Genomic DNA, 15,333 nt, shown 5'->3' on the forward strand with positions numbered 1-15,333 from the left:
AATCTAATGGCATTTTGTTTTATTTGGAATGTTAATTCTTAAGCTAATTTATTTATTCAATAAATATTTTTGCCAGGTACTGTTACAACCACTTGGGATGTATCAATGAACAGACCAAAAACGGGAACATAACTGTACGTAGAGATGAGGGTTTAAAATATTGTTGGGCTTCTGAGACTTGTGAGCTAATTTATTTGTTTGCTGTAATTGTTATCATGATTCTTGGCTAAAGAGCTTTTTACAATGCCTTGATTTTGAAAACTTCAGTTAGGGTCTAACTTCCCATTCTTTGTTGAGCCAAATGATATGATAGGGGAGGGAACTAGGGAAGCTCAGAGGAGGTTAAATAGGGAGCAGACTCTGGGATAATTTGGAGGAAACAGAGAAGAAAAGTGTCATCTGAGTAAGGAAGAAGCTATTGTGAAGGGAGATGTTGGATTTCTATATGAAGGGGAACTCTGAGGGAAACTGGTCAAGGTTTGAACAACACATTGGTTATCTTTGTGGTGTGGGGTACCGTACAAACACCTCAGCAGTACTTAAGGAAACTTCAATAAAACCTCCATCTCTCTTCAGTATTTCTGGTGGGGATTTTTCCCTTCTTTGTGTCTCTTCCTACTTCTCTTCCTCTTTTTCTTTTTTTTGCTTCTTCCTCTGGTAAGTCAAATGTCTAGAGAATACCCTTAGGTCAGGGGCAAAAAAACCTAGTGTCAAATTAAAGAATGGAGGCCATTAGACTGAAGTGGTTCTAATGCCTTAGCAGCCTACATAAGCAAACCCAAACCTAAGCCTCTAATTCCTCAAGGTTAAAAATTGAAACAAAGGACAACCAATCACAGTCAGTTAGGCTTTCCCCAAATAAGGCAAGCACTTAAGCTATAGACAATCAAATAGTTCTCTTGCTTTGCTTCTGCCTCGTTCCTAGAAGTCTTTCTCTTAGCTCCTGTTGGTGGGGCACTCCTGACCACTTCTGGTCTGGTGCTACCCAATTTGGTACAATTGTTGCTCAAATAAACTCCTAAAATTTGTAATATGCCTCTATTTATCTTATAACACTAGTTATATTTGGTTTACATATGATTTTTTAAAACATTCTACATTATATAATTTTACATTTGGGGAAAAATTGCTCTCATATATTAGACATAAGTAATCTAGACAATCTCTTCCTTTTTTTTTTTTTTTAAGATTTTATTTATTTATTTGACAGAGAGACACACAACAAGAGAGGGAACACAAGCAGGGGGAGTGGGAGAGGGAGAAGCAGGCTTCCTGCGGAGCAGGGAGCCCAATGTGGGGCTCGATACCAGGACCCCGGGATCATGACCTGAGCCGAAGTTAGACGCTTAACGACTGAGCCACCCAGGCGCCCCTAGACAATCTCTTCTTGACAGGGAGTTTCAACTGGAGGTCAATTTAAAATGTTTGTCAAAAGGAGAGCATGGGTTTAGAGAGGCTGTGACACCGAACTGTAGAATTCCATTATTAAACATAAAGCCACTGGTCAGATCCTGGAAACACTGCTGGCATTACGGGATATAACCTAAGTAACAGTAGTCGAAGTAGTAATGGTAATGAGATTAAGAGAAGTTAGTCCTGAAAGCTTCTATTTACAAGGAGCCTCCTGTGTGCCAAGGACCATTCCAGACATTGTCTCATTGAATTCTGTTGTTGTTTTTTTTTTTCTTTTAAGTAGGCTCCACGTCCATCGTGGAGTCCAACGTGGGGCTAGAACTCACGACCCTGAGATCAACACCTGAGCCGTCATCAAGACCCAGGTGCCCCTTGTCTGATTGAATTCTCACTACTGTTCTATGAGGTGGGTAAATTACTTGCTCAGTGTTATACAGATTTGTAGCCATTCTTTGACATAACTTTTGGGCATGGACCACCAGGGAAATAAAACATCTATCATTAAGGATTCTGGCCTATTCTGTGGTGGACAGTAAAGAGGCTTTTACTCTCAGAGAGGGTTCTCAAGACTTCTAATGTTGACCTGGTATGAGAATGGGCCTCCTTGTTTCTCGAACTTCCCTGATGAAGAGCCCATATGTATCCTGAAGCACTAGAGACTCCAGATGCACCTAGGGCCACAAACCTTTAGTCCATTTGGAATTGACACAATGAAAGAAAACAAATAGCTGGATATTTTCGTCTTCCCTTGCAAATACAGTAAGAAATGATTGTGAGGTGACTTCTTTTCCTCCCTCCTTCCTTCTTTCCTTTCTTCTTTGTCTTTTGTTCTTTCTTTCACGTATCTACTCAAACAAGTATTGAGGGGTTCCTTTCTGCAAGGCCCAATGCTAGACGCTGCGGCTGCATGATGGTGGTATAATAAGAAATACATATTTTGGTCTTCCTCCCAGGTTCCTGGCACAGAAAACCCTTGGAATTCCTTGAGTAATACCGGGGACAGGAGCATCTTTTGTTATTCATAATAAGCCCCTTTCAACCATACTTGAATTTATGGTAATGAGATGACTCTTGGAAGGTGGAGGCTGGTTGCCAGAGGATCCAATCAGGTGATTTCAGTCCCACCCTTTGACCTCCAGGGAGGAGAGGGGCTGGAGAATGACTTAATCACCAATGGCCAAGGACTTAATCAATCATGTCAATGGAATCTCCATAAAAACCCTAAGTTATGGAGTTCTAAGAGCTTCTACATCAGTGAACACATCCAGGTGCTGGGAGGGTGGCACATCCAGGGATGGGGATGGGAGCTGCACACCCCCCTCCACCCACACCTTACCTTAAGTATCTCTTCCCTCTGGCTGTTCCAGAGTTCTAGCCTTTATAGTAAACCGGTAAATGTCAATGAAGTATTTTTCTGAATTCTTTGAGCCCTTCTGGCTAATTATCAAACCCAAAGAAGAGATGGTGGAAAAGCTCAATTTACATTCCATTGATCAGAAGTGCAGATGACAACCTGGGTCTTAGGATTGACGTCTGAAGTGCAATCTTGTGGGACTGAGCCCTTAAATTGAGGTCATGTGCTAATTCTGGCCAATTACTTACAGAATTTAGTTAAATTGTAGGATAGTCAGTGGCTGCTGAGAATTGGAGAATTCCTTGGTGTGGAGAAACCCACGCATCTGGTGTCAGAAATATCCTGTGGGCAAAGAGGAAACAAGTTTTCCTTTAGTTGATGTTCCTTTTAATTGTGTGCAAAGCACAATCTTTGCTTCTGGAGAGGAGAACCTAATTTCCATTCAGTGTGGATCATAAGCATCATGAGGTCAGGAGCCATGTCTCATTTGCCACTGTATCCTCTACCCCCACCTTGCACAGGACGTGGCAGTAAGCATGTGCTCAAAAAATACGTTGCATGAATGAATACAAGGCTAGTATTGCTTCACTAATGAAAGGGTACACTTGAAACCTCATCTGGTTAATGCCACCCTACAGACTGCCCAAACTGCCCTCAGGAAAAACAGAAGCAGCGTGAATTCCGATCCTGAGAGTGGTCATCTGGGATACATACCTTATGAAAAAGTATGGATGTTCAGGTTGAGTAATGAGACACTCCGTTTGCAAATAACACATGTTCGTTTTCATGTTGCTAAAGACTCTTTGCTAGGAAAAGAAACAGTTGTAATTTAATATGTAATGTTCTCAGAGTACGAGGCCAAACCACCTCAAGTTGTGAACGCTTTGGCTCTGAAGAGCCAGTTGGGGTCAGGGCAGGGCAGGACTTGGCCGAATGCCCCTCCAGAATAAACCAAACAGCTACAGGAAGTGGTTTCCGTGATTCAGTAGGTGGCACACTTCCTTTTGAGTCAGAACTGAATCATGGTCGTGAGAGACAAAAAAGACCTATTTCTTTATCCCATACTTTTTTCCTATTCCCAATAGTAAATTTATCACAGTCTGTCATATGACATATCCTGTTTAGTTTAACGTGTTTCACCAGAAAAGAAAAAAAATGCAAATCAACTACGAGGAGGCAAGAAGAGACTGGGAAACACAGCAGATGGAAATGAATCCAAGCATCATTCTTTCACCAGAGGACCATATTCTCCGAGGAGATTGAAAGAAAAGCCACAATCTGATTTCACTGGGGTCATCAAGGCCCCTGGTTCTCTCGACTGGAATCTGACCCATTTCCAGTGGAAGCAATTAGATCACACTTACATAAACCGTGTTGCTTTAAATGGCTCTGCTCTGCTTTTCCCTCACTGACCCTGGCTTCCTCCCTGGCCTGTCTGCTGGAAGGCCCTCCTGGTGCTGTCCCAAGCATGGCCCTCGTTCAGCTGTGGGTGAAATGATCCTGTTCTGAATGTACTGAATGCTACTGGCAATGCTGTAAATTGTTTGGAGGCTTAAGGAAAAACCCCCTGGATATCAACAAGTCATAAAAACAGACATATTTTCTCAGTGTGTCTTTAATTTTTCAATATTTATAGTTCTGGGAATGTAAACATTTTTATCCATACTTTCATCTGATAAACTTGGTTTTATTATATCTTTGTTGCTTCCTTCTACCCCAGTTCCTTCTGTTTGGCTGCGTGTCTCAAAACAAAGATTCAGAAACTCATGCTGTATGTCCTGTATTTATATCACTCTTCGAAGACTGATAATCAGACTGGAATCAAAAATCTTACTGCCATGGGGGCTCCTGGGTGGCGCCGTTGGTTAAGCAACCCACTCGGTTCCGGCTCAGGTCATGATCTCAGGTTCGTGAGATCAAGCCCTGCATTGGGCTCTGCACTCCACGTTCTGCACAGAGTCTGTTTGGGATTCTCTCTCTCTCCCGCTTCCTCTACTCTGCTCGTGTGCACCCACACACTCTCTGTCTCTATAAAATAAATAAATAAAATCTTAAAAAAAAAAAAGGAAACATTATTGCCGTGTTAGTATTCTGCAGCTGCTTCTGTGAACTATTCCAGTGGTTTGAAGAATACAACATTCAAAATCACATAGACTGTGTTCAGATTCAAGCTCAACAAAAAATTGCACAGCTCTGTGACCTTAGGTAAGTCTCTTAACCTCTCTGAGCCATAATTTCCTTCATCTATAAAATGGGACTCTAGCATAAGAACAGTATTACTGTGAGAACTAAATAAAGCTTTTACCTAGTGCCGAGAACAGCTCCTAGCTCATATTTGGTGTTTAAAATAAGCTAGTGCCCTTTCTCTTTATTTACAATACCTTTCCATTGGGAGGTCAGAAGAGCGTTTGGACAGAACAGCTGCATGCGCACGCTGAGTCTTACCCTTCCCCAAAGACGTCAGTCCCATCCAGCTCCTTCAGCACTTTCATCAACAGCACCTGCAGCATATGTCATATCAAATGGTATCCTTAATGGAGCGGTAGAGATGCCCAGCCAGGAAGCAGGCTTTAAAGCCAAAGCCAGCTCTGCTGGACAGGACAGTTGTGGCTGATAGATGGCAGCCAAATGTGAAGGGAGTCCTCATCTGACACGTGGAAGAGAGCACCTAGAGGATGGGCAGGAAGAAGAACCGTGGGCAGCACTCACAGCCAGACAGAGCAGCCGCCGGGCCCGGGTCAAACAGGCTGGTAGACAGGTGGAAATGTGAATACACTGGTGGATTTGAAACGCCCTTCTAAAACATCCATCCGTCCACATCCCTTCAATTCCTCCCGCATAGCCCTATGGAGAGGGTGATGGCTTTTGGAGAAGAGGAGTTGTACCCCCCCCACCCCCAGAATTAAGGTCCAAAAGATCATTTTGTACTCACCTGCCTTAGAGCCATCACTTTGTATATGGTGGGTGCCTGGTTTCCTGGTTCCCTGACTGTCTCTTCCCCTGGACTGGGAGCTCCTAAAAGGCAAGCAATGTGTCTTACTTGTTTTTGAACCAACCCTTACCTGGAGCACAGTCCCTAACCCATAACAGATGCTCAACCAGTGTTTGTTGACATAAAAGAAATACAAGAAAGTCCAGTCGGAAGGACCACGGGAAAACTTCAACAGGAGTTGATGGCCTCTGGGGCCGAGGTCTCATAGGAGGACTGGCTGGATAGGCCAGTTTTGAGGAAAAGAGCCAGAAGTCAGAACCCCAGTGTGAGAAAATGGGGAAAAGAAGAGAGAAACCGTTTTTTGAAAATTGCACTTGTGGGCAGTCCAAGCTAGACATGACTTCTGGAGGTCTGGCCATTGAGTGGAGTGTTGATCGCGTGTGTGCTGGAGGCTTCTGTTTAAATAACTACTGGGGTAGGATGACTCAGCAGCCGGAGGATAGGGTGCTCTCAGGCTGTCTCCTCCTTTAAGTGACAAATCATATTGCCCTGGGTGTCTGTGGCGGTCTCTGATATGACACACGATAGCTCCTGTCTTGCCAGCTCATCAGCCAGGGTGCAAAGTCACCCATCACTAATCAGGAGACTGACAGAAATGGTTTGACAGGCATGATCTCATGCCCAAGCCTGGAGAATACTCTTTACAATGGACTCTTATCCGTGGATTGCGTTTCTGAAATTTAGAGGCTGCTTTTAAATTTTTATTCTATCTCTCCATCAAGGACTTCTGATTTTCGTCAGGATAAAGTCAAATTTTGATATCCTGGCAGCTGAAGTCCTGCAGAAACTGATCTACACCTGCTCTCCTGGCACCATAGACCCTAACTATGCTTTGTTTCTCGTTTTCCCTTAACACTGGCTTGCTACTTTTTGTTTCTTTGTTTTCATCCCCGGCCTATATACAGGCAGGACAAAGCTTTAAGAAAGAGGCCTAGGAGGAAATCCTATCTAGTGCCTATTTCCTGAGAATTGCGGGAAGTTACCATTATTAAAATTTAACGGTATATTGCTCATGAACTAGCAGTGTTCTCTGGATTTTTTTGTTTGACAAATGCTGATCACCTTTCAAGTAGGGATCCAAGAATAGCTCAGATACACGGATCAAAAATTGCAGGAGCCCGTGAATGAAATTGTGAATTGGACCAGCTGCAAAGTGTTTTGCCTAAGAAGAACAAAGTAAGATTTAAAACTTTTATTCTTAAGCACTCTAGGTGTTTACATGTCTGCGGGACTGGTATCAACCTTCAGATCCCATTTTTGCAACCCACGGCTCAGATGAAGGAAGTAACCCACACCGTCCACACCACCACTCTTCACCTTTAATGCCACCTTACGCCCGCACTCCAGACAGCTTGTCCATTGAGAATTCTCTCAGCTGCATCAGTACATACAGTTCCTGGTGAGCGATGTGATCACACATTCTGTTTCCTCAGAACTTAGTTCAGTGGGCCCAGGACAGGTAGTGGTGCTTATTACTATTCATTCAATTTGAATTTGAAAGAGGACCTCACCACTTTTCTTCCATCCTCTGTAGATTGTACTCAAGAATAATGGAGAATTGTGGCTTCGTATTTACCCCCCAGCATTTTCATTGTCAACCTAATTATTATTTACAATAATAATTTCTGTTGGCAGACGGTGGTAACTCTTGAAGTCCCCTTTTGAACCCAGAGAAATGTTCTACTTGAGATAAATGGGTAACAAATGGAGGAAATATTCAGAAATACTTGTGATTCTAATTCACTTGCAAATTTTACTTTTTCCACTTTGAGCTATGCTATAGTTATGAGTCCTTAGGAAATCCATTTTGGATTGCTTATGATTTTTAACATTATTGAAAAATGAAATAAAACATTTCATGAGTTTATTATAGATGTTTAAAAATGTATAGATAAGCACACAGAAGAAACTCTGCAACATCTACAGTCTCCCAACCCAGAAATAACCACAATTAATATTCTAGAGTTCCCAAGTTTTTCCACCTCTAAGGAATTCTGAACATGTTACTTTGTTATCTATTTTCAAAATTTAATAATAGTTGATGTACCTCTTTCTACACCAGTTTAATTGCTATAATGATTTATTATTTTATGGTTTTTTCATAATACATTTAAGCTTCCTTATTTTTCTCACTGTTATGCAAATGCTCCAAAGACACTTTTGTAAATAAGTATTTGTCTGAATCTCCTGTTAAGTCCTACAAGTAGAGTTTCTGAATCAAGGTCATGATTTTTCTTAGGTTTCTTTTTTTTTAATATGTGCTACAATTTTCCTCAAAAAATTTGTATCAGTTTATACTCCTACAAGTGGTGTAGATTTTTTTTTTAGAATCACCATGACAATCCCTGCTGCAAAATACCTTTAAAATAAACGTGTGTGTGTCTGTCTGTGAATTAACGAACATTTATTGATCATTGCCCTAAGTGCCATGCACTGATCTGGGTACTGAAAGAGTGAACGAGGTACGTGAAGACCTTCTCAGCTTAAATTTTTTGATGGAATTGAACTACAAGCAGATAATATCATTAATATCATTTCAGACTGGGATATATGCTGTGAAGAAGAGTAAAGCAGTGTGTGAATGCATTTGTGTGAAAGTAGGATGGAGTAAACTGTTTAGACAGATGGTCAGGTAAAGCCCGGTATAAAGATTCAATATCAAAACAGAAAATGTTTCTTAAACTAAGACTTGATTATTTTAGAAAACTCTGAATGTGGACAAGTACAAAGAGAAAATAAGAAGTTACCTACAGTTCTAGCAATTTGGTTCCTATCTTTTCGGTTTCGGTTTCATCACACGCACACATAAACATGCACGTGCACCTATGTATTATTAAGATATTGCTGAGTACACTATACATGTTTGCTCAGCATATGAAGGCACTAGTAGTCAGAAGTTTGTATGACCAGTGGGTCCAGTGAGAAGATTCAGTGCTCAGAAACTTAGGGTTTTATTCTGTGGGACAGCAGTTATCAAGAGTTTTGCAATTGCAACAACAACTGGCAATTTGGTTTAAAATATTTCCTTTCCCTCTTTTTCTTAAAAAGGCTGCATGGTGTATATACAGGTTTGCTTTTTTCATTAAAGTGGGTAAAAATTCATTCCCTATGGCAGAAAAATCTGCAACGGGCTAGAGATCTTTGGAGAAGCCACAGAAGGCCACAGGACAGGCTCTAGCAATCACAGTTTTGAGATTAAAATACCAATAGGAAAAAACTTGCTAATGCAATCTTGCAAATTCTTGGAGCATATCCTCCCACCTCTGAAAACATTGCAGCCAATTCTCTCTCTGTCAGGCCTCTAAACAGCACGATTCTGCTCCACAGTTGTAAAATAAGGAGTCTTTTCTGACACTTTTTTCTCTTAGAGCCCATACCCAGTGCATCAGCAAGTCCTGTTGGCTTTACCGTCACATTGCATCCTGACTCCAGCCATCTCTCACTACCTCTGTCGTCGGCACCGGGGCGCACAGTACCACCATCTACCTGTGAAAACAGCAGACTCCTTCCTGGTCTGCTTTTAAACTTTCCTCCTCCTCCTCTCACTCCAACTCTAACCCCATAAGACCTTTCCCCCAGAACGGCCAGGGCAACAGTATTTCTATAACAGAACCAAGGCAGAAAACAGAGGGCATACACAAAGTAGGTAATTTGAAGAGTTTAATAAAGGAGCAAGTTACAAAGATAAGGACAGGCTTGAGGGAAATCAAAAAGGAATGATGTGCTGTCTCAGAGCAGAGAAGTAGTTACCAGAGTCCAGAAAGGGGGATGTCCAGACTTCACCCCATGTGAGCTCTTTGATGCCCTCCTTTCTGTCCAGTCCTGTTCACTAGGAGCACTGAGCCAGAGGAGGGTAAAGAGCGGATGTGGAGGGGCAAATCAAAGGAATCCTTTAAAAATGTAAATCAGAGAATGTCCTACCCCCCTCCAGATCCTGGAATGTATGCCTGTCTCGTTCATTAGTGGGATAGACTTTTTCTCCTCTTGGTTTCCGTATGGAGGGAGTAATTCCTAAATACATTCCGACCTTCTCTCTGTCTCTAGATACTCTGCTCCTGGGAAGACGGATTGACTTCTCTGGTTGATAAGTGTGGGACAGAATACGAGGTGCGGCCCTTTGCCCCCTGGGAGGGACAGCCGACAGAACGCAGGCGCTCTGTCCTGCTCTGCCATCATGTCCGTCTTCCTCAGGCTGCCTTGGCCCTGCCAGTGGATGCACTGATCGCTGCTTCTTTATGCCTGCTCCGGGGGTTCAACATTAGCTGGTCCACTGGGTTGAAGAACCCAGAGCAGCATCTAACAACTGCCTCATTAGGTAATAAAGCTGGTGTGTTGGCTTCCGTCTTTACTTTAGAGCAGAATTTCTTCCTTTATTCATTCATTACATGTGTTTTGAGAGAATGCTCTAACCCTGCTCGGGATTCATGAGAGAGGGAGAAAGGGAAAAACAGATAAAAATGTCTTGCTTTATCTCACCCAGTTATTTAAAACCTGGTCGGGAAGATGGGTACAAGTTATTGGGGGGTCTGTTCCGAGGCTTGTAGCTTGATTTAGAGTCAAGTTCTGATTAAAACAGGTCTCATACGAGGCTCTTCCTGATACTGTGACGAAGCTAATGTGAGCTCGCTTTTTAGCCGCAGATATGGACTACACCAGATGGAGCTGTTACACAAAGGCAACTTTATTTACAGCAAATAAGGAGATCATGGGGAGTAATTTCCAAAGCCGTGCTTCCCTGAGCAGGGATAAAGGGGTTCCTTTTATTTGGGGTTTGTGATAAATATTCAGAGGGAGAGTTTTGTCATTGCATGTAAAAGGCGGGCAGAGGTTTGCGCAGGTGCACCTAGACAACCTGCCTATGCACACACTGTATGTTATGTAAATGAAGCTCATGCCTCTCCCAGGGCAGGGATCTTAACATTATAATGAAGTTGAGGTAATAGTCGGGCACTTTATAGCTCAGCTTCGCAAGCATCGCCCTGGTGGTCAAGCTCTTAATTTATCTAGGCCAGGTGGAGTTTGTTTCTTTTCCTGTTCCAGAAATTCATTAGTTAGTTTCTAAGAAATAAAACTGATAGTTAGACCTGAGTGTAGAGGGTCTTGCTGGTGACAATATGATCCTTGCTCTTTCTGTCCTCATCTCTCATCACACTCTTTTTTTCTCCCTTTTGTTGGCTTCTTTGCTAGTTTTGTTTTGTTTTTTTTTTTAAGATTTTATTTATTTATTTGAGAGAGAGAGAAAGAGCAGGGTGGAGGGTGGATGAAGCGGGGGTGTGGGGAGTGGGGTGGTGGAAGCAGACTGCCTGCTGAGCAGGGAGCCCAATGTGGGGCTCGATCCCAGGACCCTGAGATCTTGACCTGAGCTGAAGGCAGATGCTTAACCGACTGAGCCACCCTGGTGCTCCTTCCTTGCTGTTCTTTGAACGCATGATACACACTTCCACCTCTGTCCTTTGTGCATGCAGTTCCCTGCACCCAGACCACTCCTTCCCTCCATGGTCCCCATGATCTAGTCTCTCACTTCTGTCGGGTATCTGTTCAAATGTCACTGTCACCATGAGGCTTCTTCCATCCACCTGTAAAAATGTTTTTAGTCTTTCTCTATTTCTCTTACCTAGTTTTTCTTCATATCATTTATTACCATTACATGTATGTGCTGCATGTTTGAAAAAGTGACTGACACAGAGGAAGCACTTTACAACGACAGTGATCCTGACAATGAACATGCACGACATCATGCTTACTATCTGCCAGGCACTGTTCTAAGGGCTTTACAACTAATAAGTCATTAGTTTCATATCATATCACTTCATATCAACCTCCTAAAGTGGGAACTGTTATCATCTGCACTTTACAGATAAAGAGGCTGAGGCACAGAAGTTATGTAATCTGCCCAAGGTCACAGAACTTGTAAAAGTGTGAGCAGAGATTTAAACATAGAATTGTACCCCTGTCAGCAGGGATCCTGCTTCTCACTCTGTCTGCTGCTCCCCCAGCTTGTGCTCTCTCTCTCTGACAAATAAATAAAATCTTAAAAAAAAAAAAAGAATCATGCCTTGGTACAAGAGCAGGGACTTTGTTTTGTTCGTGTTCTATCCCCAGGGCATAGCATAGTGCCTGGTATAAAAGTCTTAATAAATGAATACATGATATTATCTGCTCCTTAGAGTTTTGAAAATTAAAAATAATACGAGCAAAGGGCTTCATTCAGTGCCTGGCACATAGAGCTCAGAAAGGTTTTTTGAAAAAGGAAGCTGCCTTCCAGTTAACCGTGGCCTGTGATAATACCCTCCATCTTCTGAGCAGCAGTTAGATATTGTAGTGGGTTTTCAACGTCAAATTAGGAGAACAGTTCTCAAGCTATGCTCCAATCTATTTTTGCTGGACTCTGAGCTGGACCAGTGTCTTCACTGCTAATATCAAATAATGGAATTTTCTCAGCTCTCAGAAAAATCTCAAATAAGTGGATAGAATCTTTGAAATTTTGGATTTTTCTCTCATGACTTTCTCTTAAAACATCAGCATTTGCATCTTATCTGCTAGGACAGAAGTGAGCAAACATGTAGCAAACAAATACTAACAGGAAAAGATGGAAACAGCCCTAACTGGAAACCAGGAAGCAGCTTTGTTTTATTTATAAATAAAAGATCCAGGGAGTGTGACATACATACATAAAATCATACACATAAATACATAAAATACATAAAATCAACACATAAATATTCATATCTCTATTTGGTTATCTGTATCTAGATACAGATACATAAGTCTATTTGTGCTCAATCAGTTTTTTGGATTGGAATAAATATACCTGTGTTTTATCATGTGACATGAAGAGTACCTTGACTTCCAGGATGTTCTGCTTCCCAAACAAATTAGAGAACTTTTGAACTTGGAGAGCAAGAACAAAGAACAAGTAGAAACCTAGCAAACCCAGGGTCAGAGATTTCCCACTGGATCACTCATCACTTAGATGAGGACACCCACAAGGACCTTCACACTGCTGTATTTTCAGTGTAATTTTTGGTCTGTCCTTTCTCCTCCACCCACATGGAAATCATTCAAGTGTTTAGAATACCAAGAAATGGCGGTTCTACAATGTTACTCAGACACTATACAGATAACTCACAGACCATTTGGAAAAAAAAAAAAAAAAAAAAAAAAATATATATATATATATATATATAACTTATCAAGAAAATATGATTTTCCCCAATTGGTAAAGCTTACAAAAGAAAAACCAAGATACATTTTTTCAGAAGTTACCTAGTAGCTTAGTGTTATGTTGCTTAATTATTTTTGCAAAGTAATAATGCAGACATTGGACGGCAAGAAAAAGTTTGCAGCGTAAGAGTAAAAATGTGAAAATAACATGTCATTTGAAGGGCCTAATTATGCTTTTGGAAAGGGCACTGAACTGTAGCTATTTTCATTAGTGGGCATTGACTGTGCAAATTCCCACTTCAGTCGGGCCTTGCCATTGCCCCCCAAACCATGCCCTTCGTGTAAATAGTGCAATTTCCACCACAAGCATAAATCATGGGGATAGTAACCAGATCTCCTTGAACAGTCCCACTGAGTTCCTCCTGGCTGGAATGAATCTCATCCAGCAGTCAGCTGAAACATGTTTATTTTAAAAATATTTAAACATTTACTTGGCTCAAAATAAGGGACCAGCAACAGCACGTTTAATGGCAATTTTCTTAGCAAAAAGAGGAGAAATCGATGTATGCATTTACAGTAAGTCCTTACCTCACAGAGAGACACATTCCAAATCTAAAAAAGAGCAAGATATAAAATCTCCCACCCAAAGCGGCAAAATCATTTCTCAAAAGAACCAAGACAAAATCCTCCGAACTTGGAATGTCCCCTTTCCCTAATTTTCTTTTCCTCTTCATTGTTGGCATTCCATTTCTCTAGCCACTGTATCTTTTATCTTGGTAAATCCCTTTAGATCCTCACTATATCCTCCCCCCCACCCAAAAAAAAAATTTTCTCCCACTGGCAGTGTTACTGAAGGCAGCCTAGGCTCACCAGTACCAGCGAGACAGCTAGGGCAGTAACATGTCCCTTTACTGGAATGATTCCTGCTCACTTGAAGAATGAGCCAGGTCTCACAAGCAAAGAGCAAGACAGGTTAGTGGGTCTCTGGATCAGTCTGGGACCATCTCTATGTTCCTGGAGTGGTTTCTGCAAATTGTGCATCATATGCATCAGGAAAATGTATATAGAAAGATCTAGAACTGGAGGAATCCTTGTTTAAAATATGGAAAAATAGATAAAATATCACAAGCTGCCACTTCTTGTGAGCCTTGCCTTGTGATCACACCATACAGCTGCTTCGCTCTGGTGCTCGACCTCATGGAAGACGTGACTCAGCTGCTTTTGCTCATTAAACATGTCCAGTCACATTGTACAACAGAATAGATATTTCAGTAGCTCTACTTCAGTCTAGTCTTGAATATTTGTGGCTCAGACACCAAATAGCCCGTTCTGTTGTGCTTCATTCTTGCCTAGAATGTAACACAAACGCAAACCTCGTTATATCTCAAACGCCAATGCTTACATTTCATTTTTGCCAACATCTCCATTCACTAAAAGCTTTGAACATTTAAAAAATGTGATGTAAAAATAACCTCGATGTTTCTGTACAAAATGTAAAAGGATAGAAGACTGCAGTTAACATTTCTAAAAATAAGGTTAAGAACGTTGCTCTTAAAATGTAATTACAAAGCCACCAGTGATTGTAGTGAACGAGGAAATTGCATTTGTAGCATGTAATTGGCATTGACAATGAATGCAGAGATTTATAAAATTTAATTGCTACTCTAATACTTGGACTACATCAGGCGATCATAAACTAATTTCTAGAAAACTTTCAATACCAACTCATCCTCTGCAGTTGTGTACCCTGAATCACAAGGTATATTTTTAAATCCCAACTCAAGAATATGCTGTATTTTTTAAAGATAACAGTTGGCTTGGCCAGGACTAGCAAACTATTTCACTTTCAAGCTTAAAATTGTTTGCTACTGCCTCATCATGTCTCATCTACTTTATTCCATACAATTCATAAAACTTTTGCCGTGAAGAGCATAGTATTGCATATATTCTGGCAGCTTTATGGATGAAAAAAAGAATGGGAAGAAAAACAAGGGGCCAACTCTGTCCATGAATGAGCACTATCTATATCTAACCGCTCACATCCAGTTTACCACAAAGTTCTATCTGTTCCACATTAGCTAACTATCTTTCATCCTCTTTGATGCCCTCTCCAAGGCCTAGTAACCACCCTCTGTCATCTAGCCTAGTGCAGAACCCACTGACTGTCTTCCCACCTTTATGCTTCTCCCCTTTAAAATCTATTCTGCACACAACAGCCAAAGAGATACTTTAAAAATTTTAATCAGATTACCTGTCTCCCCTTCCTAAAACCTCATAAAAGCATCCCACTGCATTTAGAGTAAAATCCATACTCCCTGGCTTGGCCCACATTGTGCTTTTTATCGTCTAGCTTCCCATATCCTACCGCACTGCATTTCAGTCATCATGTCCCAGCCATGCACCAGCCTTT

The 15,333-nt window shown here is 41.4% G+C and overlaps 2 long non-coding RNA genes across 2 annotated transcripts in view; one reads left to right on the forward strand and one right to left on the reverse strand.

Annotated features, from left to right (window-relative positions):
* Window positions 1-15,333, forward strand: part of LOC115943756 (uncharacterized) — a 133,202-nt gene that overhangs the window by 95,729 nt on the left and 22,140 nt on the right. Inside the window, exons 3-5 of the long non-coding RNA XR_004078353.2 lie at window positions 1,697-1,819; window positions 4,865-7,158; window positions 9,804-10,074. This is a non-coding gene — a long non-coding RNA (uncharacterized LOC115943756). The remainder of the gene's footprint in view (window positions 1-1,696; window positions 1,820-4,864; window positions 7,159-9,803; window positions 10,075-15,333) is intronic.
* On the reverse strand, window positions 1,812-6,140 carry LOC145722655 (uncharacterized). Its single transcript, XR_014147070.1, has 5 exons — window positions 6,055-6,140; window positions 5,700-5,782; window positions 5,213-5,268; window positions 3,482-3,573; window positions 1,812-3,109 (listed from the first exon to the last, which is right to left on the reverse strand). It is a non-coding gene; the product is annotated as an uncharacterized LOC145722655 (long non-coding RNA).

Source organism: Leptonychotes weddellii, chromosome 7 (assembly GCF_054177405.1).
Source record: "Leptonychotes weddellii isolate Sample4059 chromosome 7, ASM5417740v2, whole genome shotgun sequence".
Classification (NCBI taxonomy): Eukaryota; Metazoa; Chordata; class Mammalia; order Carnivora; family Phocidae; genus Leptonychotes; species Leptonychotes weddellii.